This window comes from Tachyglossus aculeatus, chromosome 10, assembly GCF_015852505.1.
Source record: "Tachyglossus aculeatus isolate mTacAcu1 chromosome 10, mTacAcu1.pri, whole genome shotgun sequence".
Classification (NCBI taxonomy): Eukaryota; Metazoa; Chordata; class Mammalia; order Monotremata; family Tachyglossidae; genus Tachyglossus; species Tachyglossus aculeatus.
In genome coordinates, this window is record NC_052075.1 from 12,171,008 (window position 1) to 12,179,894 (window position 8,887).

The following is an 8,887-nucleotide window of genomic DNA, read 5'->3' on the forward strand; positions in this document are numbered from 1 at the left end:
CCAGTAAACCAACTTGTTTTGTCTTATGCCATCGAGTCGCTTCCGACCCATAGCGACACCACGGCCATATCTCTCCCAGAACGCCCCGCTCTCCATCTGCAATCATTCTGGTAGTGTATCCATAGAGTTTTCTTGGTAAAAATACAGAAATAGTTTATCATTGCTGCCTTCCGTGCAGTAAATTTGAGTCTCCTCCCTCAACTCTCTCCCTTAATGCTGCTGCCCAGCAAAGGTGAGTTATGACTTGTAGCAGATTGCCTGCCACATGCTAGCTACTGCCTAAACTAGCGATGTAATGGCTATGCCTCTGCTTGACTCTCCCTCCCATAGCTGAGACTGGTAGAGTACTGGAAAGTCTCCAGTTGTGACCCAGGGAGGGGAATAAAGTAACAGCAAGGTTTATTTCACCAAGTAGAGGACTTTTGGCACTAGATGAAGTGCTTGTGAAAGCCATGTGGCCACACATCCTATATTAGGGAGGTACAATGACAGATTTAGGGGTTAGCATGGGTCATACCAGGGGGAAGGGGGACCCAGAATCAATGGATAGTTGCCACTGTTCCTAACTTGACCCTTAGAAAAACTCCAGCCTCATCTCCCCTTCCCCAGAGGCCTTGGACAAGGTTGTGATTCTACATAACCTATAAGCAAGAGTTTTGTTGGATCTGGATGGACATACACTCACACAAATACACACACACAGAGTGGGAATGTATACTTCTTAGAAAACCCCATCCTCCTAGCCTTTAGATTCAAAAATGAAATTCTTACTTGACCTTAATTTCCCAATAGTTGCAGAGAAGAAGCTGGGGTCCTACACTATGCATTGCTAAGAGAATAAGATAGAAATTTTGAGTTGCATTATTAAACCAAGCGCCTAATGCAGGTGGAATGATGAGCTCCAAAATGTTAAAAAATTGACATGTTCTCCACCTATGACTGAATCATGCCCAGATGCAACCTCATAGAAGACATAGATAATCAATTACCCCATAAAGCATATGGGAAGGTTGTGTTGTTGGAGACCCTCAAATTACAGAAGATGCATTATGATACAAATGCCTTGGCAGGAGCTGTGCTCTTACAAAAAAAACAAAACTTTCTTGCGACATGTCACAATCTACCCAGGCAGATGCATATTCTTAGAAGATGGCTTCCTGATTCCCTAAAGCATTTCTGTTTAAAATATGTAGTGAAAACACACATAACGGGAAAATTGGCTCCATCTCCAAATCTTTTGAAGAATACAAGAATGGAGGCCTTTCTGGCAAACTTCATACCAGAGAGAAGGGGTCATTTCTGTTCCAAATTCAGATGAGAAAGTAATTTTCTACTAGATCAATTGATAAATCAGTGGTATTTGAGGCCTACGGCTCACAGAACCTTATACGAAGTACTTGGAAGAGTTGAACAGAGCAGGTAGATATGATCCCTGCCCTCATAGAGTTTATAATTTGGTGAGGGATACAGAAATTAAGATAAATTTTAGAGTGTGGAAGGATATGTTCTTACACACGGTGGGGATGGGGTGGGTATTAAAATGCTTAGCAGGTATGGACTCAGATGTATCGCTGAAGCGGGGGGCGGGGGGGAGGGAATAAGGTGGGAAGATGACATTAGTCACAAAAGACTTCTTGAAGAGGATATGGTTTTAAAGTGGTGGTCTGTGAGATGTTAGGTGGGAGAATGTTCCAGACATGAGGGAGGTTGTAAGCAAGGGGTCGACACCAAAAGGGATGAAATTGAGGCAGACTAGGTTGGCATAAAAAAAGTGAAGTATGCAGGCTGGATTGTAGTAGATCAGTGAGATAAGGTAGAAGGAGAGCAGATTGTGTGCCTTAACACTGATGGTGAGCAGTTTCTGTTTGATGCGGAGTTAATGGACAACCATTGGAGGTTTTCTTGGGGTGGGGAGATGGGCACAGCCCTGAATCTGAATAAATACCTTATGACAAGGCTTAACAAATACCATAATTATTATTATTATTACTCTCCCACCTTGGAATCCAACTGCCCATGTGCTTACCTGACTGACAGTTGTCATCTCTGGTTTGATCTGCCCCCAACTCTGGTTCCATCTGGCTATATCAGCAGGCTCATGTTTCCTAGTTGACAGTGGGAAAGCGAATTTTATTATGAGACCAATTTCGTTCATCATGTAACCTCATTTCTATACCTAGGTTCTTTAAATTCAGGAAGCAGAGGGCAGGCTCCTGATCTTACTGTCTGAGCAACTCAGGCTTTGTAAAGATTTAAAAAAGGTGTGTGGGGGTTTGGGGGAGCAGTGTTTGCATGACAGTTTTGCAGGGTAGTCCTTGTTTTTAATAGCGTCAGGATACTCCAATGGGTTTAGTTAGGAAAGCAGTTCAGGAGAGTTCAGCCGGTGATTCCTTCAGGGTTACGAGGGTGTGTTGCTTGCTAAACTAAATGCTGATTGAATGGAATTGCCATAATTCGACTCCGAGGCCTTATTTTGTGTGAATTCCATGACTTAAAATGCAGGGAGCTGGAAACAGGAAATGGGGAAAGTTAATGATCCTTGAACTCAGGGGCTACATCTTAACTGCTTAGAGATCCTTAATGAGAGCCGTACAATCCACAGAGACGGAAGGGGTGGAAACTATAACCACAGACAACAGCGGCGGGTTTGTATGGAAATCAGGAAAATGCCCAAATGAATGGGTTGTTTTCCTACCCCAGTGCTCAATCTAGCTCCCAGCTTAGACTGGAATTGCAGATGAAATCAAAGTCAACGCTTCATTTCATCAGGGACCAGGAGTCAGTGAAAGAGTATCTCATACATGCCAACGTGCTCATATGTGAGCTGCTTACATGCGTATCATGATGTGCTACACTATTGACTGCCTATTTGCTCACTGAATACCAGGTCCCGGCTAGAACATCACTACTATATATAAACCATTACAACTAAAATCAATTCCTTCATACAGTTAAGAAAGGCAAAAGGTTTTGCAATCTCAAAATCCACGTACGTACTAAAGCTCCATGTTGCAATAATAATAATAATAATGGCATTTATTGAGCACTTACTATGTGCAAAGCACTGTTCTAAGCACTGGGGAGGTTACAAGGTGATCAGGTTGTCCCACGGAGGGCTCACAGTCTTAATCGCCATTTTACAGATGAGGTATGTTTGGTTTTGTGGTCTGTCTCCCACTTTTAGACTGTGAGCCCACTGTTAGGTAGGGACTGTCTCTATATGTTGCCAACTTGTACTTCCCAAGCGCTTAGTACAGTGCTCTGCACACAGTAAGCACTCAATAAATGCGATTGATTGATTGATTGATATTTTCTATAATGGTAATTAAAATGGAAAATGACCCTCAGAGCCACTATCTTTCCATATTTAGAATCCTGATACAAACATGAATGTTACAAACTAAGACAAATACACTTCTGGAAACTTCTTTATAACAAGTGTATATTTATTGCAAGTTATATTTCTGCACCTGCAGGAAATAAAAAAAAAGACAGATTATTTCATTTTATGGAATAATCTTTATTAAAGGTAAATGATGTGAATTAGTTCTCCCATTCATTCAATCATTCTTTCTTTTTGATCATTTGAGGTTAAATTATTAAAATCAAATGCATATTTGATGTGCTCATTTTGTTAGAATTTCTCTCCTGAAATGGTCAGAAATGTCTCCTTCCATCTCCTTTTGCTAAGCATCTCTCTCTTTCTCCCTTCTCCTTCTCTTGCACACAAACCACCAGAAGTGTTTTTCTTTTAGAATAAGGGTCTTCTTCAACTAGTCTCCAAAGCAGTATAGGACAAATTAGGGTGTGGAGATGAGCTCTATATTGGAAAGGACACTGGAGACCACTCAAGACATAACTGGCTTCTCTGTCATATATTTTGGAAGCTGCTAACATGATTCTGTTATTAATTGTCTCTATTTGTTTCTGAATTGTACTTCCCAAGGACTTAGTGCAGTGCTCTGCACACAGTAAGCGCTCAAGAAATGACTGAACGATTGAATTAATAACAGAAATAATAATCATAATAATATAATGTCAGTCAATCATATTTATTGGGTGCTTACTGTGTGCAGAGCACTGTACTAATCACTTGAGTTCTGTACAATACAACAATAAACAGACACATTCCCTGCCCACAATGAGGTTACAGTCCAGAAGGGGAGACAGATATTAATATAAATGAGTAATATAAGAATGTAAATAATAAATAATGAATTGGGATTCATTCATTCATTCATTCATTTGCATTTATTGAGAGCTTACTGTGTGCAGAGCACTGTACTAAGCGCTTGGGAAGTACAAGTTGGCAACATATAGAGACGGTCCCTACTCAACAGTGGGCTCACAAAAGGCTAGCTGGGTCTGCAATTCTGAAAGAGTTAATGCAACTTCCAAAAGTGCTGAAAAGACTGATACACTGGCAGAATTTACTTCACTGAAAATCCATAGGTGAACTGGACTCCTACAAGCTTTTAAAAGTTAATAGAAAGAAAAGTGCCTTTTTTTCTAACCCTTGCTTGGAGTATTCTGGGAGTTTTCATTCTAAAAACAGAGGAAGGTTGTAAATCCATTAAGATAAGATCCAGTAAGATACCTCCATTGTAGCGTGAGAATCTGGAAGGAAGGGATCCTATCTGTCATTTCTTCTATAGGCTCCCAAACATCTACTACAGTGCTCCAAACACACAGGGGGAGCACAATACTATTTTTTACAATACTTGTTAATCAATCAATCAATCGTATTCATTGAGTGCTTACTGTGTGCAGAGCACTGTACTAAGCTCTTGGGTAGTACAAGTTGGCAACATAGAGAGACAGTCCCTACCCAGCAGTGGGCTCACAGTCTAAAAGGGGGAGACAGAGAACAAAACCAAACATACTAACAAAATAAAATAAATAGTGCTTGTTAAGTACTTTCTATGTCCATACTGCTCAAAGTGCTGGGGTTGATACAAATTAATTATGTTGGATACAGTCCCCGCCCTGCATGGGGCTCGTAGTTTACGTAGAAGGGAGAGCAGAAGAAGTGAGGCATAGAGAAGTGAAGTGACTTGTCCAAGGTTAGACAGCAAGCAGTTGGCAGAGCCAGGATTAGAACCCAGTCCTCCGGCTCCCAGGCCTGTGCTCTTTCCAGAGGCCATGCTGCTATTATTGATTGATTTGTCTCCATCATCCCTAAACCTTTATAACGATAATAATAATAATGATGGTATTTGGTACGCGCTTACTATGTGCCAAGCACTGTTCTAAACACTGGGGTAGATACAAGGTAATCAGGCTGTCCCACGTGGGCTCACAGTCTTAATCCCCATTTTACTGGTGAGGTAAGTGAGGCACAGAGAAGTTAAATGAGTTGCCCAAAGTCACGCAGCCAAGTGGCAGAGCCAGGATCAGAACCCATGCCATCTGACTCCCAAGCCCTTGCTCTTTCCACTAAGCCACGCTGCTTCTCTATGTATTGTTGATCCTCCGAAATTACGTTAAGCACATTGGACTGGCCTAGTTCATTTATACATTTCAGTGTCTCAGTGACTACTTTCGGCAGAATCCTTTCCTCCACGTTTGGCAGAGCACAACTATAAAAGACATGGTCTCTGTCTTCGAGGCACTTACAATCTAATGATTACTGGGTTTTTGAAAAATATATTTGGAATAAGCTAAAGAGGCAGAACAACAGATGTCATTCAAGTTGGAAAGTAGAAAATACCCTCGCAGAATGACTGTATTTCTGTTAAAATCCAATCTGCTAAGGAAATCCGTGGTGGCTCTCAGGTAAAGGGACTAAAGGAAATCAAAGCTCGCCTAATAGGAATTGAGCCTAATGAGTCTGTCAATCAACAGTATTTATTGACCAGTGTGTGTAGAACCTTAAGGAATTAAGTGTGCTCTGTCTAGCCTTTCTCTCTATTCTGCTTGTTTCATGGCATATTTTTTTTGTTGAGAATTTATGTGTGCTTACTGCAGACACATCCTTGTTTTCTCTTAGTCCAGGAATTGTCAAACGGGAAGTCAGGAGCCCAAGGAAGGTTGTGGGAAAATTCTGAGAGGGTTGCATGAACTGGGGTTTCTGTGCCTTTATTCAGTAATGCGGTGGCAGCAGAAAACTGGTTTAAACCAAGAGCAGTACAAGCCCCACACATCTCTTTTAGTCTTTATAGTGAGAGTAGAATGTATTAAGATCCGAAAGTCAGTGATAGAGAGGGAATGGGCTTTTTTTCTCATTTTGGTGACGTGCTGATTTGAGGTTTGGGGCGGGTTGTTAGAGTCCCTTACCAGAAGGTCAAAACTCTGAGAACTCTGGTCTGGTCTTGGTTGGAAAAGCTGGAGAGGTCTGGGAAAAGAAAAGAGAAGTAGTAGATGCAGTTGGGATTAATTTACTGGTATATGGGGTTCAGCACATTCTCAATACAAGCGAGTAGGAGTCTAAAAATTAGGTTTGTCCCATGCTGATTTGGGTTAAGAAAGGAATTTTCCACAGGAAAATACATTTTGAAAAATGTTCCAGCGCCATAAAGATATAACCTTTGTGTAAATGTGAGCCAATCCATCAGAGGGAGGCTTACTGACAACCAACCTGGTAAGTAATTTAGAACCAGCCCTATCAACTACCTGAGGGGTACACATTGAAACATATGGCATTTTATGATCATCCTTTTTTTGTCCTATTGTTCCTACAATCTCAGATTTCCCTGGATCTAATTAAACCCCTTCCCTTCGGCATGAGAGTGCCTCCTCTCTATGACTTTGGTGAGTCACTGAGCCTCTTTGTGATTTAGTTTCCTCATTGGCTGTATGTACATGGAATGAGAACATTTAGGCAAGGTTTTGGTAGTACTAAGCACGTATTCCAAGGCTATGAATTATTTTCTCAATGCACGTTCTTGGCTTACATAGTGATAGGGAAAGAAGCAGTGAGGATCCCGGGAAGGCCACTATGTCCTCTGGTAAATGGCTTCACTGTGCTTGCAAGTTTTAGTGCAAATTGAAGAGCTGTGAGACAGTTCACCATCCAAATGTCCTTAAGGGCTGAGACACCTAGAGTCATCCCATCTGGATCCTCCTGCCTTTTTCATCAGCACCCCTTAGGAACCATACTGAAAAGATGGATCTTAAGCCACTAGGCCTCTGCAAGTTGTAAGTCTAAGAGTAATAATAATAATAATGGCATTTATCAAGTGCTTACTGTGTGCAAAGCCCTGTTCTAAGTGCTGAGGAGGTTACAAAGTGATGAGGTTGTCCCACAGGGGGATCATAGTCTTAATCCCCATTTTACAGATGAGGTAACTGAGGCACAGAGAAGATAAGTGACTTGCCCAAAGTCACACAGCTGATAATTGGCAGAGGCAGGATTTGAACCCATGACCTCTGACTCCAAAGCCCGTGCTCTTTCCACTGAGTCACGCTGCTTAACAAGGCTAATCGTGACCCACATTTTAAGGCAGGACCTGTGAAAGGAGCTTCTATATGATGAGCTGAAGGGAGGTGTCTGCAAGCAGAAGGAAAAATTGGAAGATATGATGAACGTGAAATCATACTGCCTGACAGGAATGCTGGGAGTCTGCAGTAGCAGGATTCCAGATGGGGAGAGGGGACTCTTTTAAAGCAGAGCTTTAGAGAAATCAAGGTACCAAGAAAGTAGTTTTCTGGAGCACTGTCCGAACTTCTCATCGAAGTTCTCAGGTTTGGTTCTATCTTGCCTAGGAATATATCCTCCAATGCGGCAAGGGCACCTCAGAACAAGTCCCATAAGGCCTTCCCGAGTTCAGAAGCCATTTGGCATCCTGGCAATGGTTTCCTAAGTTGACCATTTTGTTCGGGAGCAAGAAAAGCATTCAGTTCTCCCGGCTTCACGGCAAAGACTTTGCTCCCGTATGTAACGCCACTGGCTGTAAACCAGCTTATCGGCCCAAGTGTCTTTAGTGAGTCAAAGGGCACTGGTGCAGGTCAGCCCACTGGCACCTGCTGATGCAAACTGAGAGGGCAACAGGATCTATTTAGTTGTCCACTGAGAACTTTTGGCATTTGGTAAGGCTTTTGGCCTTTCTAGGCCAGCCACAGAGGGGCAGTGATACACAGCGATTGGTAGATTACTGCTGAGAGTCAGTGAATCACAATAGCTGCAAAGTCAGCTGCAGAGCAAAGAGGCTGAAGATTGAAGTTCCTTCTATTCTATTCCACATCTGAGAGCCAGGACAGAACAAAGCAAAACACTTTTCCCACCCAGGAGCTAGTGTTTCATTCTACTAAAACAACTGCATCAAATTACATCATTTTTTTTCTGAAGCCAGAAGAGTCCAATGCAAATTAAAATAAGGTGCTAATGCCCATTTTTACTTAATCACATTTACTGATTATTTTTAAGAATCCTGTAGGCTTACCTTGTAGCCATGGAAGATATTACCATTTGCTAACGGGAGTCCAGGATTTTAAACGGTCTAACACGTCCACCTGCTTTGTCTTGCACTATTTAGTTATGTTCCCAGTGCTTGCAAATCCGCATCTCAGTCACGCTGAGCTCTGTCAGGTTTGGCTTCTTTGCATAAGGCTCCAAGTTATACTGGGCAGTAAGGGAAGGATTGGAGAAATTGAAATTGCTATTGTAAAGGTTAGTAAAATAGGAGCAGGAAAAACAAATCTCGGTGCTGTGACGACATGCTATATATAGATATATATAGAGAGAGAGAGAGAGAGGAAATTCAACTATCAGTGAGACAGATGGGGGAGCTCTGAGACTCTTAATCCGAAACCGCATCCGCTATTATCAACGTTAGTCCGTGCATACTGACAATAGCTAGAGTCTGCAAAGCAGAGTTTTCATGCCTGCAATAAATTGTTTTGATTAGAACCTTTAGGAGAGAAAGTCATAAGGTTCAGTTTTATTGAC

At 41.9% G+C, this 8,887-nt stretch overlaps 1 long non-coding RNA gene across 1 annotated transcript; it reads right to left on the reverse strand.

Annotated features, from left to right (window-relative positions):
- Positions 1 to 2,025: 2,025 nt before the first annotated feature.
- Positions 2,026 to 8,602, reverse strand: LOC119932959. Its single transcript, XR_005452519.1, has 3 exons — positions 8,382 to 8,602; positions 6,277 to 6,334; positions 2,026 to 2,105 (listed from the first exon to the last, which is right to left on the reverse strand). It is a non-coding gene; the product is annotated as an uncharacterized LOC119932959 (long non-coding RNA).
- Between the last annotated feature and the right edge of the window lie 285 nt (positions 8,603 to 8,887).